Source organism: Eumetopias jubatus, unplaced genomic scaffold, assembly GCF_037043125.1.
Source record: "Eumetopias jubatus isolate StellerSeaLion01/CBP00866 unplaced genomic scaffold, mEumJub1_p1.0 scaffold_11, whole genome shotgun sequence".
Taxonomy (NCBI): domain Eukaryota; kingdom Metazoa; phylum Chordata; class Mammalia; order Carnivora; family Otariidae; genus Eumetopias; species Eumetopias jubatus.
Genome location: NW_028274817.1, coordinates 88502931 through 88519210, shown reverse-complemented (window position 1 = coordinate 88519210; position 16280 = coordinate 88502931). Strand labels below are relative to the sequence as shown.

Sequence of the window (16280 nt, the reverse complement as noted above, 5' to 3'; positions counted from 1 at the left end):
GTTAGTGAAGAGCAGTAACACAGCCTTGAATGAAGTTGTCTTATGCGCTAAACTTTGGCCTTCTCTCCAATCGTGGGTGGTTGGGGATGGGGAACCAAGCCTCAGGGGACCTCCCAGTAAGACGGCAGCTTTGGAAAGGAGACCAAAGCCACCTGTGTGACATAAAGGGAACAGAAAGCCTGGGATCCAGTCTGGGGCAAGAAATGTCCCCTTGGGACACAAATAATGTGAGTCCACATATTAATATTGTATCATTGAGCTTGCCTCTCTGCCGTACACACCCCTCAAGCTGCCCATGAGTGACTCCTCCTCCTACTGCCTTGAGTTTCGTTTTAATAAAACTACCTGTTCATTTGTTCTGATGTAAACGTATATGAGCTGGGGAATAAAGAAAAACACAAAATAGAAATTGCCCATGCCACCTCACAGAAGTAATATTCAGTATCTTGATAGAGGCCCTCTTTCTGTGTGTATTTTTTTTATATACCTGTATTCGTTTGCCAGAGCTGCCATAACAAATATCAGAAACTGGATGGCTTTGACAACAGAAATTTATTGCTTCATAGTTCTGGAGGTTAGAAGGCCAAAATCGAGGTGCCAACAGAGTTGGTTGTTTCTGAGGGCTGTGAGGGAGAATCTGTTCCAGAACACTCTCCTTGACTTGTAGATAGCTGTCTTCTCCCTGTCTCTTCACATCGTCTTCCTTCTCTGTGTATCGGTGTTCAGATCTCCCCTTTTTATAAAAACAGCAGTCGTATTGGATTAGGGTCCACCCTCATTATTTCATTTAAACTCAATTAGCTCTGTAAACACCCTATGTCCAAATAGGGTCACATTCTGAGGTACCGAGGGTTGGGATTTCAACCTATCTTTTTTGGAGGATACAATTTAATCCATAACGATCCCTGACATATTGACTGAGTGGATTATTCTCTGTTTGCATCCTATTTCTCACCTCTCAGTCTTGCTCTATGCCCAGAGGCTGATCTGGATGGATGACATCAATGGCCCCTCTTCCTCTTGCTTCCAATTGGGTTGAGCCAATAGAAGGCACTGGCTGAAGAACAGAGGGCAGAAGGAGGGTGAGAGTTGGTATTTATTTGCTCAATGTCTCCCCTCTTTGTCAGACCTAGGGGTAGTAAGGGTTTCCCACTAGTCCGAGTGCCTAGAAACCTCAGCATCTCTTTTTGATCTCCTTGACCCTATCACCCACCCCCCCCATTAAGTAGTCTGTTTATTAAACACTCCCTAGTTAAAACCTTTTGTGCGGCATAAATTTCCTCTCTGGAGTCTAATACTTAGACATACAAGATATTTTATATAGTCAGCATACTATTTCTTAAGAAAAAAATACCTAAACCTTTGGAAATAAGGCAAAGGGGAGGAGGCACATCTTCTCAGTGTTGTACTGGGAACATTGTATAATAGAATTATTTAATTCTCTAAGAGAATGTCTCTGCGTTTGACTTCACTATTTACTATTTGATTAAAGCCCAGACACTGTGAAGTTATATGTTAACTTGTAGATTATTTCTGTCTGGTACAAAAGATAACTCCAAAGGTTATGGTTTTATAGCCTTATGAGTTAATCAGTTTTATACCTTATGCAGTGCATTCTAACATTCTTTATTCATGCCTGTGGATACCCAGTTCACAAAATGCTCTTTGAACCAGCTTTACAATCTCACTGATGCCCTCACTAATGAATCAAATGGATCTCTGTTACGTGTTTAGTCTATATTTATATGAGTTTAAGCTTTAAGTGTTTGAATATTATGCTTTGACATACTTCACACAGTTTTGCATTGTATTTTTTACACCTTATTTGTCAGCAACTAATTTCACTCAACCATTCTGTAGGTTTTAGGGATTTAGGTTACTTGTAGTCTTTAGCTATTATAAATAAGCATTGCTGATGATACTCACTTTTTTTTTTTGAGAGAGAGAGAGAGAGAGAGGGAGGAAGAGGCAGAAGGAGAAGGAGAGAGAGAGAATTTTTTTTTATTAACATATAATGTATTATTTGTTTCAGGGGTACAGGTCTGTGATTCATGAGTCTTATACAATTCACAGCGCTCACCATAGCACACACCCTCCCCAGTGTCCGTCACCCAGCCACCCCATCCCTCCCACCCCCCTCCCCTCCAGCAACCCTCAGTTTGTTTCCTGAGATTAAGAGTCTCTTATGGTTTGTCTCCTTCTCTGGTTTTGTCTTGTTTCATTTTTCCCTCCCTTTCCCTACGATCCTCTGTCTTGTTTCTCAAATTCCTCATATCAGTGAGATCATATGATACTTGTCTTTCTCTGATTGACTTATTTCACATAGCATAATACCCTCTAGTTCCATCCACATCGTTGCAAATGGCAAGATTTCATTTTTTGGTGGCTGCATCATATTCCATTGTATATATGTACCACATCTTCTTTACCCATTCATCTGTGGATGGACATCTAGGCTCTTTCCGTAGTTTGGCTATTGTGGACATTGCTGCTATAAACATCGGGGTGCACGTACCCCTTCAGATCACTACATTTGTATCTTTGGGGTGAATACCCAGTAGTGCAATTGCTGGGTCATAGGCTAGCTGTATTTTCAACATTTTGAGGAACCTCCATACTGTTTTCCAGAGTGGCTGCACCAGCTTGCATTCCCACCAACAGTGTAGGAGGGTTCGCCTTTCAAGAGAGAATCTTAAGCAGGCTCGACCCCCAGCACGGAGCTCAGTGTGGGGCTCGATCTCACAACCCTGAGATCATGACCTGAGCGGAAACCAAGACTCCGATGCTTAACTGACTGAGCCACCCAGGCGCCCCCTGATGATAATCACTTTTAACTGTAGTTCACATGTAGGCAAATGTTTGTGGGAAGAGGAATGGTATAAAGTTTGCACTTGGCCTTCATCTTCCATATTCAAGATGGTACTGCCCTGCCTTCCTTCCCTGTCCTACCTGCATTCCATCTCACTCCATTACAGGCACCAGAGTGTCCTTCTGGGACTTACAGTCCATTTGGGGCATGGTCTGAGCACACTCCTTGCTAACAATAGCACCTGACATGCAGTGAGTCTTTCCTATATACAGACAGTGCTAAAGCGCCTGATATGCATTATCTTGTTGGTCTTCATAACTACCAGTCAGCCAGGCCCTGTTATCATCTCCCTTTTCTCTGTGTGACAAGGCTAAGTTGGGATTTAAGCCCAGTTCCAACCATAAGGTCTGTGCTCCTAAGCACTGAGGTGGGAATTGACTGCAGAGGTATTAAAGACCTGAGTGGATGAGTAAATGAATGGTCAAAGCCCTCCTGAAAGGACCACAGTAACTGAGTCTCACCACCTGGGCACAATGGTGGCTGGGGCTGCCTTCTCAGCCTTCTTCCTGGACCCTTCTAGCTTTTCTAGAGGGCTAGACAGTAAATATTTTAGGTTTTGCAGGGCAAATAGAGGGTCTTTCACATATTCTTCTTTTTTTAAAACCCTTCAAAAATATGAAAACCATTCTCTCATGGGCCATACAAAAACAGGCCTGAGCCAGATTGTGCCCATAGGTTTTAGTTTATTGACCCCTGTTCCAGGTCACTGACTCTCCCCATAGATTTGTCTAACCTTCTGTTACATCCAACCCCTGCATTCTTAATTTTGGTTATTGTATTTTTTTAGCTCTATTGAATTTTTTAGTTTAGTTTAGAGTTTTTATTTGGTTTGTTTTTATAGTTGCCAGTTGTCTGCGAAATTCTTAATTTTGTTTTTTATCTCCACAGGGAGAATCATTCTTTTTTCTTTTCTTTTCTTTTCTTTTCTTTCCTTTCCTTTCCTTTTCTTTTCATAGATTTATTTTAGAGAGAGAGAGAGAGAGCACTGGGGGGAGGGGCAGAGGGAGAGGGACAGAGAGTCTCAGGCAGACTCAGGGCTGAGCAAGGAGACCAGGACCCTGAGATCACGACCTGAGCAGAAAACAAGAGTCAGACACTTAACAGACTACACCATCCAGGCACCCCAGGAGGATCATTATTTTAAAAGCTGTGTCTCATAATTTTAGTATCTATAGCTTGTGTGCATCTGTTTCTATTTTCTATAATTTCTGCTGGTTTTAATTTATGGCATATTCCCTTCTTATGTGTCTCATTATTTCTTGTCAAATTCTAGACATTGTATTTCCAAAATTGTTTGCAGAAACAATTTGATGCACGGATGTTCCCCTCCAAAGAAGACTAATGTTTATTTCAGAAAGGTATCTGGGCATGCCAGCAGTTTGGGATGTCCAGAACCCCTAGTATACCAGGATTCACTTAGTCCAAGTGTGGTGATTAAGGTGATTCCAGGCTGAGTTATAGCTCTTGGGAGAATTTACTTCTGGTTATAAGATGCAGCCCTTTGGGGTAAAGACCCAAATCTTCCCATGTTTCCTTGACAGGTTCCTCAATTTGGCAAAGCTGTGAAAATTCTGCTCAGCTTCTCAGCTTTCCTACTAGAATTAGTATAAGTTCCCAGGAGAAAAACAGCTCCCTGGATTTTCTCCTTCTCCTAGATCTTGGGAAGGTACATCTAGTTAGCTCCCTAGCGCCTTCACACAGACTTTTTTTTTTTTTTAATTTCACCCACCTTCTCTAGTTGTCCCGAAGTCATGTGTGTGGGCTAAATTCCCTAGTCCACCATTCCAGAAGTGGGAACCCAGAGATAAATTCTCTATGCATGTGAATTTGGTCTTGTTATAGAAAGAAATAGTTGAGAAGAGGCTTAAACTATCCTTCAAAAATTCCAAAGAAAACAGATCAAGCAAAGAAACAAATAAAAACCCACTAACACATACCTGCTAATTTAGTTTAAATGTCATATTTCAATATATAATAATTGTTGAAATCCTTAATAACCAAAAACATTTCTAGGTCATTATTAATTATCTGTTATACTCTAAAATCAACAAAGGTTGACTGTATATTTTGAGATTCTTATTAAAAAATTAAAGTTAAAAAACAAATGAAAATAGTTTCCTTTGTGAACTAATTTTGAACTGTAATTTTAACAGAAGGCTTCTTGAATGTAAAAGAAAAAAAAAAAAGGATTCTATATTGAAGATCACTTTCCTCTACTCTACTGAATAAGGGCTATTCATATATTCTCCATACTTGCTATGATGCCTGGGCAGGTTTTCTTTCAGAAAGTCCTTTATTAGCATCCTGTTTTCTTTCTGCGCACAAGTGAAGTAGGCTATTCTAAGGACACAGCAAGACATAAAAAAACATTATTTTCTCTAATGTTCCTAGGAGAAAAAAACCCAAAACACTTACCTTCACTTCTTAGTCAGGGTGAGGCCCTGAGTAGCAAGCAGTCTTAACCATACAGATCATGCGCACTCTCCAACCTGAGGGAGAGCACTTCACAGCAAGGGCCCCCCAGAGGACATGGGAAGGAGTCTACATAGTGTTGGCCCAGCAACTACTTGCCCTGGCTTCTGTCCTGCAGCTGTTTCTTTGAGGGAGATGTGACAACTGTAGTTTTCATCATTGGCTGGAAGAAAATCTCATTGTTTATGAAAATAAAGGCTAAGATAAAAGGCTGTTACCTAAGGTGACCTATTTCTCCTCACCTAGCCCAGTGATCAGAGGGTGGGATGGAACATCCCAATCTTCCACGGAACATTTCGACTCACAGAATTTCTGCCCTGCAAATGCCACCTGTCTGCCCCCTTGTCCACTAACTATTGTCTCCAATTCTGATATACTGGCCACGGGGGGTGTGGGTGGGTCTCACCAAGTGATTTGGATTTGCTGAGCCTCCCTTGTCATACCCACAACCTTTGTTTTGAGAACTCCTGATCGGATTTTTTGTGGGTTTTTTTTTTTTCTACTGGATGTTCTTTCTACTGACCTATATTTGCCTGATCATTTTAAGATGGGCAGCAGTTTTCTACAACGTCCCCCCTCCCTAGCATCTGATATAAGTCATACCATCTATTATGTGGCACAAGCTCTCCTGCATCTAGATAAAGTGGATTTGCAAAGACACCACTCTGGCAGAAAAGAAGAGCCAAGGACCTAAACAATGTTCTAAATATGTTTTCTTTATTTAGTATTACTCAGATTCTGTGTTTTTTTTTTTTAATTTTAAAGATATAATTTACATACAGTAAAATTCACTCTTTTTGGTGTACAGTTCTGTGAGTTTTGATGAATGCGTATGGTTGTGAAATTACTACTAAAATTGACCTATAGGAGTCCCTTTGCCTCAAAGATACCCTCAGGCTCCATTGTCATCAACCTGCCCCCTACTCCCAGACCCTTGGCAAGTACTCATCTGTCTACTGCTCCTATGTTTACCTTTTCCAGACAGTCATATAAATAGAATCATAGAGTATGTAGCTTTTTGTGTTTGAGTTCCTTCATTTTGCATAATACTTTCCTCCAGGTTTTTACATGTATCAGTAGTTTATTCCTTTTTTTTTTTTATCGCTGAAGAATGTTTTATGACATTAATATACCTCAGTTTGGATAAACGTTCATCCATTGAGGGATATTTGGGTTGCTTCTAGTTTTTAGCAATTATGGATAAAGCCTAGGTTTATCAGCGAACGGGTTTCTATGTGGACATAAAATTTCCTTTCTCCATGGTAAACATCCAGGGGAGAGACGGCTTAGTGTCATAGGAAAGGTATGTTTAATCTTACAAGGAACTACTAAGCCATATTCCAGAGTAGCTGTATTATTCTGAATTGCAACCAGCAAATTATGAGAGCTCTAGTTGCTCCTCAACTTCGCCAGCACTTTGTATTGCCATTATTATTAAAAGTGTTATCCATTGGGGCGCCTGAACGGCTCAGACAGTTGAGCCTTAGGCTCTTGATCTCAGCTCAGGTCTTGATCTCAGGGTCCTGAGTCCAGCCCTCACTGGGCTCCATGCTGGGCATGGAGCCTACTTTAAAAAAAAAATGTTATCCATTATAATAGGAATGTAGTGGTATTTTGCTGTGGTTTTCATTTAAATTTCCCTAATGACCAATGATGTTGAGCATCTTTTCATGTGCTTATTGGCTATTTGTATATCTTCTTCAGAAAAATGTCTAGTCTACTCAAATCCTTTCCCATTTTATTAATGGGTTGTTTGTTTTTTATTGTTTACATTTAAGAGTTCTTTATATATTCTGCATACAAGTCCCTTCTCAGAGAATTTGCAAGCATTTTTCCCATTCTGTGGATTGTCTTTTGCTTTCTTTTTTTTTTCTTAAAGCTTTCATTTATTTATTTATTTATTTATTTCAGTAATCTCTCCACCCAATGTGGGACTCCAACACACACCCCCCCTCCCCGCCCAGATCAAGAGTCACATGTTCCCCTTACTGAGCCAGCCAGGCGCCCCTGTCTTTTCATGTTCTTTTTTTTTTTTTAAGATTTATTTATTTATTTCAGCGAGAGTGCTTGCGTGTCGGGGGAGGGGCAGAGGGAGAGGAAGAGGAGAAGCAGACTCCCTGGGATCTCCACTGGGAGATCATGACCTGAGCCAAAACCAAGAGTCAGACACTTAACCGACTGAACCACCCAGGCACCCCTTTTCATGTTCTTGATAATATTTTTTGAAGCATAAAAATTTTATATTTTGATGTAGTCCAATTTGTCTATTTTTCTCTTTTGTTCTTTCTTCTTTTGGTGTCATATCTAAGAAATCATTGCCTAATCTAAGGTTAAGAAGATTTGTGTCTATGGTTTTTTCTAGCAGTTTTATAGATTTAGCTCTTACATTTAGGTCCTTGATCCACTGATTGATTTTCAGATGCTGAATTATCCTAGCGGTATGAGATAAATCCCACTTGGTCATGGTCTATAATCCTTTTTGTATGTTGCTAGATTCAGTTTGCTGGTACTTTTCATTGAGGGTTGTTACACCTACATTCATAAGGGATATTGGGTCTGTAATTTTCCCTTCTCATGATGTCTTTGGTTTTGGTGTCATGTCAGAGTAATCCTAGATTCACAGACTGAGTTGGGAAATACTCTCTCCTCTTCTATTTTTTTAGAAGAGTTTGTGAAGGATGGGTGTTTATTCATCTTTAAATGTTTGGTAGAATTCACCCCTGAAGCCATCTGGGTCTGAGGTTTTCTTTGTGCAATGTTTTTTGATTACTAATTCAATTCAACTACTCTACTTGTTATAGGTCTATTCAGATTTTCTATTTCTTCTGGTAGTTTCTATCTTTCTAGGCATTTGTGCATTTCATCTAGGGTATCTAATTTGTTGGCATTTAATTGCTTACAGTATTCCCTTATAACCCTTTTTATGTCTGCAAAGTTAGTAGTGAAGACTCTTCTTTTATTCCTTTTTAATAATTTCAGCCTTTTCTTTTGGGGTCAGTCTAATCAAAGGGTTGTAAATTTTGTTGATCTTTTTAAAGGACCCACTTTTGGTTTTGTTGATTTTCTCTATGTTTTTTCATTCTCTATTTCATTCCCTTCAGCTGTGCCATTTTACATGTTGTATTTTGGGGCTCTGTTGTTAGGTTCACATATATTTATCATTTTTATATCTTCTTGATGGATTGATCTTTTATCATTATAAAATGTCTTCTTTGTTGCTAGTAAAAATTTTTGTCCTAGAGTTTATTTTGTCTGATATTAGTATCACCACTCCAGGTCTCTTCCGGTTACTGTTTCTATGGTATATATTTTTTCCATCCTTTTACTTTCAAAGTATTTGTGGTTTTGAGACTAATGTGCATCTCTTGTAGACACCATAGGGTCAGATCATGTTTTCTTATCCAACCAGCCAATCTCTGCCTTTTGATTGGAGTGTTTCCAGGGAAATGCCACAAAAAGACAGATAAAGGCAATTCTTGGGGTGGGGCTTGGGGTAGCTCCAAACCTCTTCTGCCCCCATGGCTGTTAAGTTGCTAGTTTTCACAGCTACTTTTGTTGTGAGACTGTTGGATTTTAAGGCTTCCAAGGAGATTGGAAGAGGAAGATGTTATGAGGCAAGTACCACAAAGTTCCCATTCTTCCTGAGATTCCCCTCTTTTTCTTGAATAAACATTTCCTGCAAGCTTTTAGTTACTTTCTAGAGTTCTGGAAACGTTGATTTTGACAATTTTTGTTAGCATTCTCACTGTTCTTACTGGGGAGAAAATTTGGGGAGGTCTTTGTGCCACCGTTCCTATGGATGTCACTCTTCCACATTGGCTTTTATACCCAACCATCTATGAGGGAAAATCTATCATGTGTTTATATTTTATGGAATTAGAAAGTGCATATCGAGATATATTTTCCTTTACTAGAAAAATAAAATGGAAAACACCTTAAGAAGCAGGCACATTTAGAAGATAAAAAGAAATAAGGAACAGAGAATACATTTTTTTATAATTCAGAAGGATAAGGAGTAATTTGCAACACGAGAGCAAAACAACCACGAGTTTAATTCCACAGTTTACAGAATTCAGCAAATTAATGCATCCAAACTCCAAACTCCCTGAACATGTTCCTCCAGCACCTGGACCTTCCTAAGATACTATATTAATTTTCTATTGCTGCCATAAGAAATAACCATAAGCCTAGTGTCTAAAAACAACACCATTTATGTGCTCACCATTCTCTATGTTAGAAGTCTAGGCAAGCTCAGTATTTTCTCTGTTCTGGGCCTCGTAAGGCTGAAATGAAGGTGTTGGCCAGGCTGTATTTGTCTCTAGAGGTTCTGGAGAATATTCCTCTTCCAAGCCCGTTGAAACTGTTGGTGGAACTCAGTTCTTTGCAATTGTAGGACTGTTAGCTGTCATCTGGGGCTGATTTCTGCTTCTAGAGACTACCTGTATTCCTTGGCTTGTGGCCCCCTTTTGCCTGTCTTTAAAGCCAGCGTTGGGGTGCCTGGGTGGCTCAGTCATTAGGCATCTGCCTTCGGCTCGGGTCATGATCCCAGGGCCCTGGGATCGAGCCCCGCATCAGGCTCCCTGCTCCTCAGGAAGCCCGCTTCTCCCTTTCCCACTCCCCCTGCTTGTGTTCCCTCTCTCACTGTATCTCTCTCTGTCAAATAAATAAATAAAATCTTAAATAAATAAATAAATAACTAAATAAAGCCAGCATCAGTGAGTCGACTCCTTCTTGTGCATTGAGTCTAACGTCCTCTTTTGCCACCAACCAGAAAAAACTCTGTTTAAAGAGATTCACATGATTAGAATTAGGCCCACTGGGATAATATCCCTATTTTAGGGCCAACTGTGCTATGTGACATCGCATAAGGGGGGTGGTCAGTGATTTTATGGTACTCACGGGATCTGGATTAGGGCATAGAATCTTGAGGGAGCAATATTTAGAATTTGTGAAGGCCAGTTTGTTTGCAAAATGATTGTCCTGACTGCAAGTTTGAAGGTAATGTAGATTCCTGCACAGAGAAAACTTTTCTCCAAATTTTGACTTTGGAAATTTGCAAACACAAAAAAATAGGAAGAATAGTGTAAGCTACACATATATATCTACAAACGGGATTCCAGTGCTGTTAAAATGTTGCCATATTTGCTTTATGTATCTACTTACAAGTGTAATGGTATCATAGTCCTGAATATTTGAACATGCATCTCCCAAGAGTAAGGACGAGTTCTTATATCACCTCAGTGCCATTATCATACCTAAGGAAATTAATGATAGTTTCCTTATAATATCTGCTATGTAGTCCCTAATCAAAATTCCCCAATTGTCCAAATATGTTTTATGTAACTGCTTTTTTTCTGAAAAATGATCTAAAGTTTATGAAATGTATTTGTCATATCTCTTCTGTGTCCTTTAAACTAGAACTGTCTCGACATTTTTTTTAATTTGCATCCATAGACTTTGAAGAGATAAGATCAATTTGTCATCTTGTCGAATGTCCTGCATCATCCTGAATTTGACTGTTTCTTTGTAGTATCACTTAACTTATTTTCCTAGCCCCTGTATTCTATGTGAAAGGTTGAAAGGCAACACTATTTCATAGGTTATGCTGTTTGCTTCATATTGTATCATACTAAGAGTACATCATGTCGGACTGCCCCAGTCTTTAGTGTTGTTGAGTTTAATTCCTGAGTTAAAGTGACAACCACCAGATTTTTCCATGCAAGTGTATGCATTTCCCTTTATAGCAAGCGAATTATTTGTAAGGTGACAATTTGGCACCATGCAACTGTCCGGTTCACCAACAGCCGACACCTAATGGTTTTGCCATATGTTCATAATCCCTTCCTGAATCAATTGTGTCACTAGGGTTTGTGCAATGGCGATTTTTGACTTCTATCATCCTTCTATGTTTATCAGTTGTAATTTTTCTGTAAAGAAGAGGCTTCTCTCTTCAACTAGAGTAGGAGAAATACTTAGCACCAGAGAAAAAGTTGATGTAAAAGTCGTCTTCAATGGTGGCGAATGAGTGGTTTTCCTTTCTCTTCCTTTTCTTTTTTATTATCGGTATAAACTTACGAATTTTATTTGTTTTGGGGCACCTGAGTGGCTCCGTCAGTTAACTGTCCAACTTTTGATTTTAGCTCAGATCGTGATCTCAGAGTTGTGAGATCGAGCCCCACATAGGGCTCCACACCAAGCTTAGGATTCTCTCTCTCACTCTCTCTCTGTCCCTCACCTCCTTCTCAAAAACAAAAAGAATTTTATTTGTTTTGTTTATAATTAATTATGTTTGTTATCATCATTATCATTATTTGATACTCAAATTACTCAGCCAAATTGGCCAGGGAGAACCCTTCAATGTAATGCCAAAATTCTTTTGAAATGACTCCATTAATCTTGGAGGTTTCTTTGGTTTTGTTTTGCTTTTTTTTTTTAAGATTTTATTTATTTATTTAATTGACACAGAGAGAGAGACAGTGAGAGAGGGAACACAAGCAGGGGGAGTGGGAGAGGGAGAAGCAGGCTTCCCACTGAGCAGGGAGCCCAATGTGGGGCTCGATCCCAGGACCCTGGGGTCATGACCTGAGCTGAAGGCAGTCGCTTAACCAACAGAGCCCCCCAGGCACCCCTTGTTTTGCTTTCTGACACAAGATAATTCAGGCTCATCTTGAACATTTCCTGCGTAGATCTGGAATCAGTTCTCTCTGAGAACCCTTGGTTACTTTTAGGGGAATGCAATTCAGAAGCCAACATAAGTGCTAAGTGTTCTCATTGCCATTGGGGGAAGGTGCATGGATTCTAGATTAGGGGTCAGAAAACACAACTCTGGCCCTTAAGCCACTGCTTGCTTTTGTAAATAAAGTTTTATTGGAACACCATCATGCTCATTTGTTTACGTATTGTCTGTGGCTGCTTTCACACAATAACAGCCAAGTCAAATATTTGCAGCAAGATGACATAGTCTGCAAAGCCTAAATTGTTTACTATCCAGCCATTCAGAAGAAAAATTTGCCAACTCTGGTGTAAACATCTAGGAATTATATTTTGTAATAACATTCCATGTTTCTGTTTTTCATTCAAATTGGAACTCAAGTGTTTTTCTTAACTTCTTTGATTTTATCTTTGTATCTCTATTCTCTTAACTAAAAATATTGTTCTTTAATAACATGGACATAGTTACATATTTTACTTTATAATATATAAAAATAGCTCCACAATTGCAATGTTAATATTACTTCTAAAAATAAAATGGGTGAGACAAGTTTAAGGTTTCTTTGTAGTGTTTTATGCCTTTATAATACATTCCACCAAGAATGTACAGAGTACTGTGCACAAGTCACTTAAAATAATGTTTTTTTTTCCCTGTGGGTTCATTGTTTCATTTTATTTTTCATTTTGGAGTTTGCTTAACATTCCTTCTTATACTGATATTATTTGAAAATATGGGGTGCCTGGGTGGCTCAGTCAGTTAAGCATCCATTTCTTGATTTTGGCTCAGGCTATGATCTCAGGGTCGTGAGATAGTGCCCCATGTCGGGCTCCATGCTCAGCACAGAGTCTGCTTGTTCCTCTCCCTACCCCCGCCCCTCCTTCCCACTCGTGCATGTGCACTCTCTCTTTCTCTCAAATAAATAAATAAACAGTCTTTTTTTTTCAAAGATTTTGTTTATTTATTTTGAGAGAGAGACAGAGAGAGAGAGGGACAGAGGGAGAGGGAGAAGCGGACTCCCCACTGAGCAGGGACCCCCAATGCAGGGCTCAATCCCAGGACCCTGGGATCATGACCTGAACAGAAGGCAGACGCTTCACCGACTGAGCCACCCAGGTGCCCCTAAATAAATAAAATCTTTAAAAAAAGTTATGCCCCTGAGTGGCTCAGTCGGTGAAGCATCTGCCTTCAGCTCGGGTCATGATCCCAGAGTCCTGGGATCAAGCCCCGCATCAGGCTCCCTGCTCGGCGGGAAGCCTGCTTCTCCCTCTCCCACTCCCCCTGCTTGTGTTCCCTCTTTCGCTGTGTCTATATCTGTCAAATAAATAAATCTTTTTAAAAAAAGTTATGAAAATATGTAAAACACAATCTTAATGGAGGCTGTTAACAGGCTTATTAGAAACCTATAAATTAAGGCTATAAAATACAAAGAAGAATATGGAAGAGTTGGCAATACCATTAGCAAGCTTGAGAAAACTCCCCAACTCATTTTATAAAGTTAATATAATCTTGATACCAATAATGAAAAAGAGAGTATAGGAAAAGCATAGGCCCATCACTCTTACAAAGACTGGTACCCAAACCCCTAACTACAAAAGGAAAATTAGCAGACCAAATCCAGTAGTATGTTTGCATGTAAGATAGTTGTTTGATAGATAGATGGAAGGCTAGGCAGACAAGCACACAGGAAGGCCGTTTTAACCTGGACGTTGAGACAGTAGACTAGGAAGCCAGAATGCTTAAGTTTGAATCTCAGCTTCACTCATTACTCTCCGTATAAACCTGGGCAAGCCATTTAACGTTTCCGCACCTTAGTTTCTTCATCTGCCAAATGGGGCTAATGATAGCACCTACCTCCTAGGGTTGTTGTGAGGCATCGCTCAATTAGTGTAAGATACATCACGTAGAGAGTGTTATATAAGTGTTAGCCTGATATTATTGCTGTTGTTTTTATTATTGGAGGACATTTTGTCCATAGAGTGGTCGTGGCTCAGGGCTTCCACCCAGAGTTAGCTAAACTCGAGGTTAAGGGCATCAGCAGTATCTGAGGGATGTGACAGTACCTTAACAGACCTGACTCGAATAACATAAAAATGATGGGAACTTCCCATAGAGGGCAGAGCGGTAGAACCCCCGACCCCCACCCCGAATCTGCCTCACCCACTTCTAGGGCCAACAGTGATGAGACAGGAGGCCGAGCACGTGGAGCAATTCACTTGCGTGGTCCAGCCAGTGCCCTGTGTCTAGAAGACAAACCAGCATAGCAGTTGGAAGAGAAGGTTCCGGAGTTAGACTGCCTGAGTTTAAATTCTGGCTCTATTTGATACAGGTGCCGCCTATGGCAAACTTCCTAATCTCCAGAAGCCTCAATTTGTCCATCTCTAAAATGCAAATAATAGGGTGCCTGGGTGGCTCAGTTGGTGAAGCGTCTGCCTTCGGCTCAGGTCATGATGGGATCGAGCCTCGCATCGGGCTCTCCACTCAGCGGCAAGTCTACTTCTCCCTCTCCCTCTGTGATCTCTCTTGTTTTTGCTCTCTTTCAAATAAAGAAAAATCTTTAAAAAATAAAATGCAAATAATATTAGCATCCAGCCCATAGCGCTGTGAGGATTAAATAAATACATGTCGATTGCTGAAAGGAGAGTGCAGGCACTCTAAGTACCTTATTCAGGAACTTGTCACCATAGAGGCAGGCCTTTAGCAGTGAGGACCGTCTACGTCTCTCCTGGTCCTGAGGAAGCACCGGTGATGGGCAACAGGAGAGATTTAAGCAGCTCCATTGATTTGGAAAGTTCCCGGAGTTGGGTTGGTGCCTGATCAGGTCCCCTTAGGGCCTGGGGGGGCAGGGAGCGGAGAGTGCCGCTGAGCCCTTGGTTTGGCTTGCTCAGAAAAAGGAAATCTGATAAGGCAGATTGCTCCATGGACTCCTACTACCGCCTTGGGCCTTTTCCTCCCGCGGGTAGAAAGCAGCACTTCCTCTCCATCACATGGCTCACCCTCCCCATTGGTGCACCAACCGGCGCTGCTTCTCAGCTTTCCACTCTTGATATCCATGTCAGACCCTCTGGATTGCGGCGGCCGGCTCCAGAGGGGCCTCACACAGTTTCCCGAGTTCTCTGCCTTTGGCAGGAGTTGTAACAGCAGCTGAGAGAAAGCCTGGAATCACTTATGCCAAAGAGGATTTGCTGAAAGGACACTGGGTAGCTCCTAGAATCAAGGGATTTGCTAAACAAACATAGGGTCGCAGAGGCAAAGTCTTGACGGCTCCCGGCACCTCAAAGGTTGGCAAGAAGTCCCTCAACACCAGTGTGCTGTCTCTTTACCTGCGACATTCTCTCAGATCAGCTTATGCCCAGAGGCTAAGGCCAAGCAAGGCCCTGGAAACTTCGGGCCTCCTATCTACTCAGTTTCAGCACCCCATAGGAAAGCGGTCTCTTTCTTTTGTGCTAATTAAAATTACCCTGGTGGACGCAGGCCTGTCTTACGTCACAAGCTTGTCCCAGAGTCCCACCACTGTGACCAAGGATCAGGCCACTTTAGTCAGACGCCACCTCTAGCCAATCACCCTGGCCGAGGAGGTGGGGTCTGTAAAAAGATGACAATTCCCCTTTGACCCTCGGGTTAAAGGAGCATCTCCCCAAAGAAAGCAGAGTCTTGCATTCAGAAGAAAGGAGGGGAGCATGGCAAAAAAAATAAATAAATAAAATAAAATAAATAGATAACCCTACAGTCTCATTAAAAACAAAAATCGAACCTATGAGACCTCATACAAATCGACATGACTTCCACAGTCATTCAAATGAATATTCATAATGTAGCAAATCCAGACTTAACCCACGTCTGAGAAAATGTGTCCACATAAAGTGACTGTTCTCGCTAACCGAACTTTACCCTTTAAGTGCTAAAACTTGTTTCTTTAGATCATTTTCTATTGTCTCCCTAAAATAAGGCAGAAACAACTCTTCCTGCTTTTATGAAAAGAGTGTCCTGAATACAATTTCATCATGACTTGTCACCAAGTGAAGGTTATCAATTACTGAACATCGATGATGCTTTCCTGGATCACTGAGGTTCATAGAGCTACCTGCCTCTCTGCCAAGGGCGATGGACTACACGTTTTGATTTCTGGTTTCATTTTTAAGTTTTTAGTCTCATGTTCTCAGATGTATTTTCCCACTGCTGTCACCGCGCCTGTCCCTACTACCTTTCCGCCTTATACACTTCCCCCCC

At 40.8% G+C, this 16280-nt stretch overlaps 1 long non-coding RNA gene across 1 annotated transcript; it reads right to left on the bottom strand.

Annotated features, from left to right (window-relative positions):
* Window positions 1-574: 574 nt before the first annotated feature.
* LOC114216697 (uncharacterized) lies at window positions 575-14887 on the bottom strand. Its single transcript, XR_003610828.2, has 3 exons — window positions 14713-14887; window positions 956-1057; window positions 575-733 (listed from the first exon to the last, which is right to left on the bottom strand). It is a non-coding gene; the product is annotated as an uncharacterized LOC114216697 (long non-coding RNA).
* Window positions 14888-16280: the final 1393 nt, after the last annotated feature.